Genomic DNA, 15394 nt, shown 5'->3' on the forward strand with positions numbered 1-15394 from the left:
GCTCTTCCCTTGCTATCTGATTATAAATGGGTGGGAACCCCCCACCGTCTCTATATCAGCTTTCCACTATGGCTGACAGTTCCCAAATCAAGATGTATAGGCTGCCGGAGGCACTGGAGCACAGAGAATTTTATTTAACACCCACTCTCCACTGCTCGCTGTAATGACACTTAGCTTGATTAATAGAGCTCTTTATATGTAAATAAGAGTCGCATTTGCTTCATTTTTTCACCAGGGCCAATTTTCCGCAGCACAGCCCCTTCTTCCATGTCTGGCAATTCCCCTGGTTAAAGTCAAAAGAGCTCAGAGTGATAATATATAAATACATTTGGATCTGCACAGAGCAATGCAAGATGCAAGAAATGCTGTCTCTGTATAGTTAATCTCCCTCTTTCTCATTGAGTAAACGTTGATTGTTCTTTTTTTTTTCTCCCCTCATTTGATCTGTGATGAGAGCATATTGTGACTTACAGTGAATATCCTGGCTTGTCTGTCTCCAGGAGAAGAACAAGCACCAAATTTGGAGTCTTGTGTTTTATGCATGATAACACCAGGGCAATAACATTTAGCCACCCTGGAGGACACTTATCAAATTCTGTCCTGTTCATCTTAACTGTACATGTTTGTCAAAGAAGGATTGGAAGAGTTTGATTATTAATGCAACATTAGGGGCAACAACAGAGATCACATCTTGACTAAAAAAAAGATTCAGAGATCCCACACTCACAGAAACACACAAAAGAAATTAAGTGCGGTCTGAGCTTTCAACTGCATTTCATTGTCTTTAGCATCGAATATTATTGTATTTTAATAAGCTCCGTATGTATATGGAGTCAGTTGACTGTTTTATAAAAAATGGCAATGGTTGAAAGCTTGAGTACAAGCTTGTAAGTGGACCCTGAGTTAATATGTACACATAAACAACAACAAAGATGGAACAAACTCTTTCTTCAGTAGACACTGGACCAGAGGTCGTCTACTTGGTAGAAGAGATGTCTGGTTCAATAAATTATGTCTTTGCTTTTTTACTGTTTTATTCACCATGCAAGGAATGAATGAAGAGTCTTTTTATTTAGCTAAATAAGAATGGTACAGGCAAGTCTCAGCAAATTTTAGGAATAAAGCAACCCCTCCACTCCTTAAAGCTACAAGTACTTTCATATTAACATATGAGTTCTGTATTTCTATTTCAACACTATGCACAATGGCAGAATAAAATTTGCAATGGTGATGGTCACACACATGCACTGAAATAATAAAATATTTAGCTGCAAGACTATAACTACATCAGTCTCATAATGCTGACACCCTGTGGGGACAAATGCAGAGAAAAAATCATTAATTAAATCAACAATACATTAGTTAATAAGTAATTAAAGAAAAAGCTTATACCAATTTTTCAGTTCATATTTTGGTTGGGATTTCACACTTTGTTTTATGCCATTTCCAACTTGACCTACTTCAACAATAGAATCCAGGGATGGATTACAGCTGGCAGACAGGTATACCTGGTGGTCAGGAACAGTTGCTAGACAGATGCAGTTAGACGGTTACACCAAGCTTCACAGAAAAGAACACTGAGGGACAAAACACAGGGTCAGAAGTCTGAGAGCCATAAAGGGCCTAAATGTGAGTGTTCAGAGAGTAAGGGGACAATCCAAACCTTCTAACAGTCTGCTCTCATCTGTTGTCTGTCCAGGCCTCCATGGTTGGCTCAGGGATTTTCTTCTGTTTTGCAGTGAAACTCTGTAAGGGAAGCTGTTGCTGCAGTGGCACACCTACCTGAGTGTTTCCACTCCACCTTGTCCTGCAGCCGAGGATCACCATGGAAACATGCGTGAGAGGCTATCCCACAAACTTGGACTTTGAAGTGAAGAGACTCCCTGGAATGCACAGAGCTTTCTGGCTGCACCTAAGCAAGGGCTTGACAGAGAAGCAGAGTGACTTGTCTCCTCCATGTCTTTTAAATTATTTATTTAACTCTCCACAAGAAGGGAAGACCCTCTCTATTCATTCTTTTTTAAAAGCTCTGCCCCATAAAATCCTCTCTTTCACACCACAGAACATGAATACTATTTGATGGTAATGAACAGTCTGACTGCTGAATGGTGTAATCAATTGTACAGATTTATGTCATTAGTTTGTCTATGTTTGTGATTATTAGCCCTTAGAAGAGCTTCACTAACATGTTTTTAAAGACGAATTTTGTAAGAAAAATATTTGAAAGTTTTTGTTCTCTGCTTTGTCTCAGTGGTGTTTGATTTGCTATACCTGGGACGGAAGAGATGAGAGGCCACGGATGGACGGCAGACTCTAGTCTCTTTTGACAATGTTTTAAATAATTTTAAATAATTTAAAGCGGCAAAATGCGGGGAAGTAGTCTGGTCTGCGCTACAGCTAAAATAAAGCGTTTATCAAAAAAAGCAAATTGCACCAAATGCTTCAATGTGGACCATTTTAATTCCGAGAAAACAAAAGTAGAAGTTAAGAGGTTGGTGATGTACGTTATACATATCCGACTGAGGTCGGATTTTCAGCTGGTAACGAAAATTTTGCGTGTGTGACTGAGATGAAAAAAAATCTAAATTTAGATCACTCATTGAGTCTCATGGTTTCCTATGTTTAAATTAAAAGAAATCTTTGTTGAAATAAATAGATGAAGTAGCTCATGAATCACCGTCAGATAACTGAAAAAAGTCAATATAAACGCCAGCGGATTGCTGTAAATTAAAGCCGAATTGGATTTAATTACAGTTTGCAAACAAATAAATTGATTCTAATGAATTATGATGAAAGACTAGTACTATGAAAACAAACAACAATAATTAAATAATCCTGATATTTATATAACTGCTATCTATATTGTTTTCTGCCATATATAGCCTTTTAATTGTTATTGAGAGATATATATATTTATCTTAACATATTTATGGGAGAAACACGGAGGCCCAGGGTTATCCTCTCTGCGGGCCTGGGAGCGCTGGGCCTCTCCCTCGCTGTGGCTTTTTAGACCAGTAAAAATAAAACCGAAGCAATATACATGGCTGCAAAATTGTTTTCTGCAAGGCTTAACTTATTGAAATTGAATAAAACCCTGATTCTCGACAAAATCTATTGCAGGAAAATACGTATTTCATGACATTGTTGCAATCTATTCTCTTCGTTTCTCAACAGCAGACCATTCATTTTTAAATTCAGATAAAAAGCAATTCATTGAATCCCTTAAAGCATCCGAAATCGCCCTCGTCACCAAATAACCCACAGAGAAGGCCGACAAGGAGAAGCTCTGTGTCAACAGGCCTGTTGCATTCAGTTTTGTTATGAAGCCATTGTGAAAGCTGCTGGATACAAGCAGGTATGAAATATGGGTCCGAAATCCGCAGAGCATTACACGATGCACAAACTGCTTTTTAAAAACAACAGCAGAGCATGCAAGACTCCCGCGAGCATAGCATAGGGTCTGAGTAATAACAAGTTCCCTGTTAATGTTACTGTTCATTCAAATAATGTCGGTAATAATTTTCACTATATGAAAATGATTTTGAAGAAATATAAGAATAAAACACCCAACTCCAGGGAACTACCGCTGAAATTTCAATCAATACTTAAATAAATAAGGACTAATACCACTAGATCAACGCTATTAATACAAAATCAGCAAATGGAAATTATAAGAATGAGTTTACAGGGAATATTGGAGACTTTGTCGAACATTAAGAGTTAACAAAGTTAACAAATTTTACATCTCGCTAATAAATATATAGTGGTAAATGTTAGAGAAGCTAAAACAGATTGCTAAGCAGCTATAAATGTTTCCAGTTTTCCTTGGAGAAGTGCGTGCTGGGGTTTAAGTCAAAGCCTCGCTATAGTTATCCGACTTTGACACTCCGGTCGTGTGCAGAAGTAAACGGGAGTTCCGGCATGCTGATGTAAAGGATGCCACTTCGGAGCTTGAAAGACAGGTAGACCAGCCAATCATTGCACTCAGTCTAAATGCAGTGATTGATAGGCGTTCCATAGCCCTGCTGCTAATCACAATGGATTGTTTTTTTATTTTACTTTTTATTTGTTTATTTATTTTTTTTATTTATATTGAAGTGCATTTAATTTATCTATTGAGATATTTGAATGTATGGTAAAGTTAAGGGAATGTAGAGAATTTCTGAATCAGATCAGCTATAGCATTGTTTGTGAAGTTTAATATCTAAAATTTCTCAGAACATAGCATGTCTGTTTATTTTAGGGATATGCATTGGCCACTACTCACTTGTATTTTTCCCAAGTCCCTTTCTTTGTGTTTCCTGTGTAGCTATGTCTTTATCTCTGTCTCTGTCTTTGACTGTAGGAATGACACTTCCTCGCTAACCCTAAACCAACCTTTTTTTCTGTGCTCAGTCCCTTGACGTTGTCCTCCCGCCTGCCTAGTTCTTCTCTTCTATTTCAGCCACTACATTAGATTCTATTCAAGGCCTCTGTTTCAGTTTGTGGAACCCTACATCATTATGTGTGGAGGTTAAAGCAAAGCTGGTGGCGACTAAATCAACTATCCCTTAAACAATATGTTTGTATCACTTAAAATTTTTATTGTGTGTTGAGGATGTACAAGTGCCATGTATTTATATAACATTTGATTTCATGCTTACAAGAGGTGCTGAAAACAGTCACACTGTAGAATATAATATGTGAGATGCATGTGAGCAGTAAAAAAAAACATGAACTGAGTGAGTGACATCTGCTCTTATAGACAATCACTATAAGCTCATAAAAAAAATCCACTATTTAAATATGTGTAGTTTTTTAATACATCAATACAAGTAAAGTGTTGATTAAATCTTAAATGAAGTCCATAAGAACAACCTGCATGTCTTTGGCCAGCCTGTGAAATATAAGTTACTTAACTGAGGCAAGCCACCTGTGAAAGGCCTAAATTTGGAGTTTAGTATAAACAGCGTAGTGTCACAGTAGCCGGGACAGTATCAAATTTCTGAAGTGATTATAATTTCTGTCGAGAGATATTGATCTTGATATTGATCATATTGAAAACGTGTTGGAGTGTGGCAAGTAAGCATGGCCTGCTCTAACTTGAATCTGCAGCCAACTTAAAGACACCATGGACATGGATAATATAGTAGACACATTAACCAAACTGAACCCCTCCTGTGAAATTGCTGGTGGTTGAAATATTTGTTCATGGTTCATTGTTTATAAAACAGTTTGCAAGCTTTGGTATGTTTATGTAGCTAATTCCATAGGCAGCATTACAAATAGCGCAGGACATCTCCACAGGCATAGACTTAACCATGAAAACAGCATTGTTAACACTGTTAGCTTTTTCAGACCTGATTATGAGCTGTAGTCCCACAAAATTCAACTCTTGCTAAAGCATTAACTCACTACAGGGGGATTTGTAGCATCAAATATGTGACCTTATTCAATGGTGGAAAACCGTTTAGCCATTTAAGCATTTTATTAGAGTACTAGAACCACCCTATGAATCATCCAGCTTGCACTTACAAAGTTGTTGCCCTCCATGTATGTTAAGATTTCAGTAAGTTTCCATTTTACTGGTGAAATACATGATTTAAATTTGACATGTTTTTAGTGTGATACATTGGAAATAACTGATGCAGATTATCTGATAAAATAAGAATCAAAATAAAATAAATAAGAATTCACATGGCATCATGTTATCATGGCATAAAAGCAATGATGCTAGAAAAGATTAGACCACTGCTTAAAAAAAAAAGAAACAAATTACTGAAAAAACAAAAATGAAATGAAGCATTTTTGAGAATTGCAATGTCTCAATTGCTTTCAGAAAAGTGTAACATGAGTTGGCAAAAAAAAGAGCTCAAAAGAGAGAACAGTGCCACGTGTTCCGGTTCTGCTGTAGATATAAGCATATGAAAAAAATACTGGTGTCATAACGGAATTACAAAACTTCAAGTATCTGCAGTTGAGAAAAGAGTGCTGTGTAAAAGATCTTTCCCCTGAACGAAAGAAATATGTGGCAGCCTTGCACAACACTGTGCTAAAACAAGCCCCTTGGATTCCCTGCAATTGGCACTTTATTTGTGACAAGCACGGGCAAAGACAGCAGCCTCTAATCAAAATTGTATGCACTCTCAAAGTGACTTTTAATACGTCAATGTCAGGCCGGGACTCAGGTAGACTCAGAGGTTTGGCAAGACACAGACTTTATTCTGGGCAGCAATGATCTCAGAACCGAGTGGAAAAAAAAGGGGGCTATGAAATTTTAATATTACGGGGATGTCACTAGGTTCTAAGTAAACTAGAAAACAAAAAACGCTCCCGAAGGAGGTTGATAATCCTACATTTGAAAACCCAAAAAGGGGGAAACAAAAACACCCCGTAAGGAGGAAAACCCTGACTTAATAAAACAAAAGAAAACTCACCCACGCTACTAAGCGGAGGATCAAAGGATACTTCTATAAAACGTTACTGAAACTCCAAATCACTCTTAAAAGAGGAAAACACAAAAGATATGAACAATAATCTATCAAAAAGGATCTACAAACAAAAGGTCACTCATAGAGAGGAAACACAAAGGCTACGGAAAAAGGCTAAACTGAGATATGGAAATTACAACAAAAACTCACTCAATCGAGGACTGTGGCACGGACGTAACGCTAGTGTGAAACATGAATCGACGACACACTAACACAAGACACGGGGAAGACAGACTATTTAATGTGTGGAGGGGAAATTGGCAACAGGTGGAAACAATGGTAATCAGGGCGACGCACATGAGGAAGGGCAAGTGCTCTGAGAGGAGAGAGGAGAGGAGAGTTAGGACTTTCAAAATAAAACAGGAAATAAAACCAAGACGAGCCAACCTCACTACGATGTGACAGTCAATAATTCATACTGCCATACAATAGCTATTTTTATCTCTTTTCTAAATAAATCTCCGTTTGGTTTTTATTGGAGGGTTTTTTTTTTATTTATTTTTCTTTATTCAGCGACTTGCATGATTGATTTAGCTACAGTCTTATGCTGGATGCCTAAGAAATGCGCAACTCTTGGGACTGGCACAAGTACACCACTAGTCGGCGCCTTGTGGCTTGGATTCCTCATCGTTATCGTTAGTTATACTCACCAATATACTGACGAGGCCTTCTGAAACAATCTCAATTATTGGATGCAAAATGTCCATTATTCCCATTTTCATGCATAGGGTTAGGGTGGCATTTCATCCTTAGTGGTCCCACTGTCTCTACCTTTTGTTAAGATTTTAGGAGTACACAATTAATCAATCAGCAATGCTTTATTAAACACAACTTGAGTTTTATTTGATCTGTTTGGACACTGCCATGAATCTTGATTTAGTCCATTAGTTTTTACATGAATTTAATGGTTCTTTAATGTTCAACTGCCGGTCATCAGGGCCAACATAGAGAGAAACACAATCACACTTGCACCAAAGAGCAGTTTTAAAGTGACCTAGACATGCATGTGTTTGGACTGCTGGAGGAAACTGGAGTACCCAGAAGAAACTCATGGAGGCACAGGGAGAGCATGCACACTCTCATGGGAATCTAAATATTCATTACAATTACTATTGACATTTAGGAGGTTGGTGGTTTGTGAGATGTGCTATGCTGAAATAAAGGTGCTTTTGAGTCAATAATTGTAAGGTTCACAGATATCTTAAATGCAACATTTTATTGACATTGTTTTTATATGCTTTGCATTGTTTTAATGTGTTTTTATCCTCATATCCTACTTTCTGTACAGCACTGTGAAGCGTAAATGTATTATTATTATTATTTTGTTATTGAGACCAGGTAGAGAAGTCATATCTCAACAGATGAATCTTCAATACATTCTTAAAGTAGAGAAGAATGCTCTTACTTTGATGTTCTTCAGGAGCCATACACAGTATTACAGTATATACATGGTATTCACAAAAGAATCACGAGGGCCATTCAATCTGCCAGTGAGGCTGCAGAAAAAGCCACTAGGTGGCTTTGGTTAAAGAGGGCTGTGAGGTGAGGTGCAACACTCAGTTCTTGTACCTGGTGAGATGCAGGAGGAACCCACAGAGTCCCATGTTCCAGAGCCTCCCAATCCTGGCAGAAGAGTTCCACAGCAGTGACCCCAAGCCAGCAGATGGACAGAGTGCCTGCAGTTTGACCCGGATATGTCCAACATCATCCATGAAACCGCCAACTGTGAGCAAATTTGTAAAAAAAATCATTCATTTTGGTATAAAAGCATTAAGTTTGGCACAGATACTCTCTAAGGGCCACTATTTTGGAAAAAGGCGTTGGCCACTCAAAAATGCAATATGGCGGCCTCCTCCACACAGCCTCTGACTGGCAGCTGCAGGCTGCCCTGGGAAAACGGCTGACACTCCCACAGCACATTGTAACAACTTCGCTCAATCCAGACAAAATAATAATCTCAGAAGCCCAAAAACATCTGATCATGCTGGAACGGACAGTGCCTTGAGAAGAGCGCATTTAGAAAGCCATTGAGGGGAAGTGCACCACACTTTAAAAAAATCAAGCAAGGGGGCAGTAAATTCAGCTTAAATAAATATGCAGTTTCTGTCAGGGATGGTGTTGTGTTGCGGGTGAGGACCCAAACACAGAAGCCAGAGAACCAAGTAGGTGTGAAGATAGGACTTTAATTAACAAAACCAAAACTACAAAATACCAAAGACACTGTGAGGATGCACAGAACCAAAAACTACAAAAAAAACCGAGACGGAGGGACGACAGGTAGACAAGCACAGACAATAGGCTCAGACAGTAGACAGGAACAACAGGCAGAGAGACATGGGCAAAGACACAGGCAGGAGGGAAGGCAGGCCAAAACACCACCAAGAATAAAAGGGACAAGCAACAAAGTGACAAGTGACAAAAGACAAGGATCTCATGTAGACTAAACAGAAAAAAGGACTTAAATACACAGTGACTAGACACAGGTGATCCACATTAGGGCAAGGCTGCCTCTCAGACCGATATTGGAAGTTGGCTCCATAGAGGAGGAGCCTGATAACTGAAAGATCTGCCTCCAGACTTACTCTTGAAGACTCTAGGAACCACAAGTAAACCTCCATCTAGAGAGCGGAGTGGCCTACTAGGACAGTAAGGAACTATGAGCTCTCTGAGATATGATGGAGATTGGCCATTGTTAGCTTTATGTTAACAGAGGGATTTTAAATTTTACTCTGTATTTTACTAGCAGCCAATGAAGAGCAGATAACACAGGAGAGATGTGATCTCTTTTCCTAGTTCCTGTTAATATTTGTGCAGCAGCATTCTGAATCAACTGAAGGCCTTCCAGAAATTTGTTTGGACGTCCGGCTAGTAATGAGTTACAGTAGTCTAGCCTACAAGTTAAAAATGCATGGACTAGCTTTTCTGCATCATCTTGAGAGAGTAGGTATATACACGACACAAACAACGCCAAACTCATCTATCACTTCACCATTTCGCCTCGAAGTGACAGGAACAGTCAAATAATGTTTAGCATACTGGGATCCCTGTGTTTGGTGGGAGATTATTACTGTCACAGCTTTTATGGATTAGCTTGGACCAGCTCAGATTCAGCTGTGGGGTGTGTGGACTGTACATTAGCACCGATATCAGAGGTCCAGCCAGGCAGCAGTATTTTGGTGATTGACAGATGGAGGTGGCTGCCCAGAAGACATGTAGCCAATCTACGGCCAAACAGCGAGGGGCCAATTATGTCAGGAGAAACAGGGTAATTCATCATTTGGTTAGACACCTGTCAGACCACACAAAAGAGACTGGAGAGATTCAGCCAACATCCTGAGACAGAGATGATGCTCTTTACATGGGAAAGCAAACCTAGGGTTCACATTTGGAGCATACAGCACGAAGGCAACATGGTTGACTGAAAATTGAAGCAGAGGATCAAAGTGTTTGTTGTCCTAAGGAGGCACAGACAGATGTGGCTCACACCCAGAAGTGCACTAACACAGGTCCTCACTCTGTTAAAAAAATTTGATATTAATACTGTAGTGGTAATTGTGAACTTTTCATCTGGAATCATCCTTAATTATTGATACTGACTCTGATGGTCTCATCAGACTGCTTTTTCTCTACTTTTCCACTGGAGAATGTGGTGTAACAGATAGACTAACACAGGTTTCAAAGAGTATTGTTAAACTGAAGGTTCTCTTTTAAAAGTGAGGGTGCATGTCAGCTTCCTGGTCATATTTCTCCAGACCTGGCTCTGTCTACTGATCACAGGCAATAAACTCCTGAATAATGCTAAAATTAACAAATGCTTGACATTTGCTACACATCCAATTACTCAATATCCAAGGCTAACCACATGTTTAATCAACATTCATATCCCCCAGGGATTCATCCTACATCCACATTAGGCCCATTACCCTGGGTCCTCTTGCAGGCCTCAGTGTGTACCTTCTCCCAAAATCTCCCCTCCTCTGTGATTCCAGCTGCACAAAAGAATGTTGGTTGGGGAGCAAGCACACAATCTAACTCCCATAAAGGGGTCAGGAATATTAAATTAAACCCACACAGCCAGACAGAGGGCTGAGAGCAGGTTGGATGAACCATGGAGAGCTGCTTTAGGACGCCAAGGGCCTCTGCTTTGCTAAGCCCCTTATCAACTAGAGGTCCGGGAAGGGAGGGTTCTTTTCTAAAACAACAACTACTGTCAAACCACAGAGATTAGATGAGAGAGGGACAGTGAGACTGTCCAATCAGAGAAATCTAATCCATATCCCCTGCAAGAATGCACCATTCAGTTCTACTCCAGCTGATCTTAAAGACGCAGCACTCAATGTCCTTGAAATGTTTGGTCTAACTCAGCATGTTACTGAGCCCACCTACAGAAGAGGGCACACTCTGGATGTGATCATTACCAAGGGTGTTATTATCTCAAATGTGAATGTTGTTGATATTGTTTTGTCTGATCATTTTTGTGTTTCCTTTGACTTGTCTTTTACATCCAAACAGGTAGCTGGGTCTGCAGTATTTCAAGGAAGACTCATAAATGACAGCACAGGGACACAGTTTATGTAAATGATTAGGTTTAAAAATACCCTCTAATTCTAATGTTGATAACCTGTTGAACTCTTGTTTTAGTGTCTAAACCAGACTTGGAGAGACTAATTCATGCATTTGTCTCCAGCCGGTTAGACTACTGTAACGGCCTGCTCACTGGACTCTCTAAATGAGCTGTAAGACAGCTGCAGTACATCCATAATGCTGCTGCTCGAGTCCTGAACCAGGAAATATGACCATATTAGTCCAGTGCGCAGGTGTCTACATTGGCTTCCTGTCGCTCAGAGAATAGACTTTAAAACAGCTCTGCTTGTGTATAAGTTTCTTCATGGTCTAGCACCAAAGTACATCTCTGACATGCTAGAGCCATATGAACCATCTTGGGCTCTGAGAGCCGCGAGGAGTGGTCTCCTGGTGGTACCCAGAGTCAGGACTAAACATGGTGAGGCTGCATTCCAGTTTTATGCTGGTAAAATCTGGAACAGTCTTTCAGAAGATGAGAGATTAACTCAACTCTGGCAACATTAAAATCCAGGCTGAAAACAATTCTATTTAGGTGTGCATATGACAACTGAAAGCATTTTATCTGTGCTTTTTTTTAATTCATCAAATGATTATTTATGTTCTATGTAATGATTTTATCTGCCTTGTAATTTTTTGTATCTGTAATGCACTTTGAATTACCCTGTGTACAAATTGTGCTTTATAAATAAATGTGCCTTGTCTCGGTATATCCAGGAGGTCTCCCTTTTTTTCTGATTATTTGGTCAGGTTTAAGACATAATGATTAATCAAATCTCTCAGTGGAACTCAATCACACAAAAGAGGAGCTTCACTCATTCATTGTTATGACAATAATATCCTGTCAGAACAGAAGCATGTATCCAACACCAGGACAATCACAGAGAGGCCAAACAACAATAACACAAAAGCGTTGGCACAGTCATTACAGCTGTTTAAGTGACAGCGGAACTTATTCATACTAATTATTGAAGTGTGTTGTATCTGGTGGAGGATAATGAAATCCAGACAAATATGGAAGGGACTTAGTAACAGTTTAACAGTCAGTCTAGTAGTTTTCTCTTCACTTGTTTTTGCAATTTGAGTGAACAAGCCATTTAACTATAAACCAACCTCAGCCAAAATCAAATTCTCTTGTGTGAAGGAAAGAGGCAGAGACAGGGATCAGTAGAGAAAAGTAAAAAAGAGATAGGGAGGAAAGACTGAGACAAGGACGGTTGGAGACAAAAGGCAGGACAATGACAGGTACAGAGGGACAGTCAGATCTACACAAACACAAAGAAAAGACAATGACAAGGAGGCAGACAAGGATCGGAGGTACAATAATAGGGAAAAATCCAGGGACGCAAGAAGGAACAATGAAAGGGACAGTGTCATAATGAGGAATTGAGGCAGGAACAGGTAGGATCAGGGAAAGACACTGGTACAGAGCAGGCCTAAATGTGTGGTTTGTAGGAATTACCCAGCTGCTGATCAAACATAGGATTACATCTATATGTATGTGTAGTGCAGATATAAGAGGATGTGTCAGCAGATGATGGATGACCAGGGGAATCAGCTGCACCCCTGAAGTTTTTTATATAACAGGCTTGATTCCCCATCCATCTGAGTGTGCCCCAGCTCCCTCATCTGTCAGGGAAAAACCATTTTCTGTGCAGCAGTGCATGACGCCTAGGGCTATTCAATTTCTTTATTACAAAGCAGTCCTAGTGCACTGGACACCAGTCCAAATATTATCCAGCTGTGTCAAAATGTATTTATTCAAGGTGCTAAGAACCTTTACCCATAGTTACCACAATGTATAATATATCCTTCAGTGAATTAAAACGAATACCTCCCATTCGCCATTCACACAAATTAAATGTAACAGAAGGCGATGTGATAGCAGCCCAAATTTGCATGCCATTGTTGCAAGCTGTGGGTCAAGCTGTGTGGGGTTAACATGTGAGAGGTGAGGTTTTTGGAAACTGTGCTGAGCAGCCACACAGTGAGACAAAGACAGGGCTACCGTCATCATTAATCTTAGTCAGTAGGCAAGGCTGGCCAATCTGCATGACCAAGGCAGTGACAAATGCCACGACTGGGGCGTCACATCTTCCTGGCTTCGATTCCTGTTAATGTCACATCCATCACGGCCAGCCTTGTCTTGCCATGTCAGAGGAGATGAGACTAGTCATGGGTAAGAATTAATTGGTAGGACAGGAGCAAGGTAATCCGACGGAGGCAGTGTCTCAGGAGTACACCAAAACTTAAACAGGAATTCAGTCTTTTATTTACCATAAATATGCATTTCCAAAAACATGTTTAATTGTGACTGACAGATGGTCAAATGGAAGGAATTTAAAATTGCATTTTTTTTATTCTGTGTTATGACTTATAAAAACCTATAAAGTCATAAGATTAGGGAAATGTTTGGAAATGAGGACACATTTACTGAGACTGGGTTTGGCTTATGCAGCTCCTAGTGATATTCTACTGCCATCTGGTGGTAGAATATGTCCTGACCGGTTAAAACAACATGTTGGTCCCATTTAGCATGAATTCTGTATTACAGCTCAACTCCATGAACTTCATGCAACAACATGTTCCTGCCTACACCCCCCCACCCCACCCCCCCCTCCAATGCCTCTCTCTCTCTCTCTCTCTCTCTCCCATTCTCAACCCAACCGGTCGAGGCAGATGGCCGCCCCCCCTGAGCCTGGTTCTGCTCGAGGTTTCTGCCTCTTAAAGGAAGTTTTTCCTTGCCACTGTTGCCAAGTGCTTGCTCATCGGGGGATCTGTTGGGTCTCTTTAAATAAATTTATAAAGAGTTTGGTCTAGACCTGCTCTATATGTAAAGTGCCTTGATGTAACTTTGTTATGATTTGGCGCTTACAAATTTATCCATGAAATTGTGGTCTCTGGTGTAGAAAGGTGAGTGACTGAGTTCAGGAGGAGAAGCACAGCGAGACAGATGAAGTACAAGGGCTAACAGGTGAAGTATAGAAGACGATAGGGGAGGTATGGGAGGAGACTGGTAAAAAAAGATGCAAAAGTTTCAGTATAGTAGGTGACAGGTGAAGAGCAGGAGGAAACAGGTGAATTATTTGCCACGACGATTTGACATAATTAAAATTAAATGTGTGTACAGTCTCTGTCTATGTAAACGGAATGTAGGATGCAGAGCAATGTAAAAGGATGACTCAATCAGTACAGCTAAGTCTCAGGTCCTTCTCCTCTGTTTGGACGACTTACACTAATATCAGAAGTTAACTTAAAACTTGATTCATTAAAACAAACAATCAAACAACAATAACAATTAAGGGGTTTTTTGTTTTTAAAATACATGTGAATGAACTGTAGACTGTAGAAGAATAAATTTTAAAAAAGCTAGACAAATATTAATTGAGGCAGCATCCTGATCGCCACCAGGGAGCTCAGTGGGAATATTAAGGGAGCATGTGGTATTGAGCCCAGTGCAGACCTTGTGCCAGACCATGGTGGTGGAGAAGCAGCTGAATCAGAAGGCACGGCTTTAGATTTACCAACTGATGTAAACAGCCTTATTTTAGTTTGAACGTGTGGAGCTTGGCACAGAGCTGATGCTGTTTCTTGCTGAAGAGAGCCAATTGAAGTAACTGCAGTGAAAATACAAATAGGCACTGAAAATGTATTACAAAATGAACATGTAATGTAAAAACTAAATGGAAAACCAAAGACCAAACTCAACATGAAGTCGTGTGTGTGTGTGTGCGTGCGTGTGAATTCATGCAAATGAGTGGCATGTGACACTCAGGTCAGAGTGGGCCTTGTAAACAGGCATCACATTTGCAGCATATCAGGCTTGTTTTGTTGTCTCTAGGGGCACAGAGCTCACAGCACTTCCTTTTCTGCCCATGTCCTTGTTGAGGGAGAGCAGCCAGGGCAGTGGCTGGGGCTGGGCTTGCACACTCTTAACCAGACTGGCAGAGGCTGGTGTGCGGGGAATATGCTGGCGCCTTTGAATAAGAGGAGTCACCAATGCTGCCCAGATCTTTATTTCCCTGGTTTGCTTGGAATGTACACCTTGAAGGAACAGCGACTTCTGAAAGGAACCAGGCACTCATCAACTGTCACGTCAGGGCCTGGATTGTACATAAGTGGTAGGCGCTCCATCCACCTGTTTCTGATGGCAGCCAGTTTGTCATTTCGCCAGCGGATGGGTCGTCTATCTCTGTTATCAAATCGAATAATTCTTGAAAGGACATGAAACTGTTGTAAGGACATAGTTGTCTGTGCATCCCACAGACTTTTTGTAGCCTCATTGTTTGAGCGATATACTAAATCAACAGACCTCGTAGGCTTGGAGGTCTACCAGGTCGATT

The sequence above is a fragment of the Echeneis naucrates genome, chromosome 24 (genome assembly GCF_900963305.1).
Source record: "Echeneis naucrates chromosome 24, fEcheNa1.1, whole genome shotgun sequence".
NCBI lineage: Eukaryota > Metazoa > Chordata > Actinopteri > Carangiformes > Echeneidae > Echeneis > Echeneis naucrates.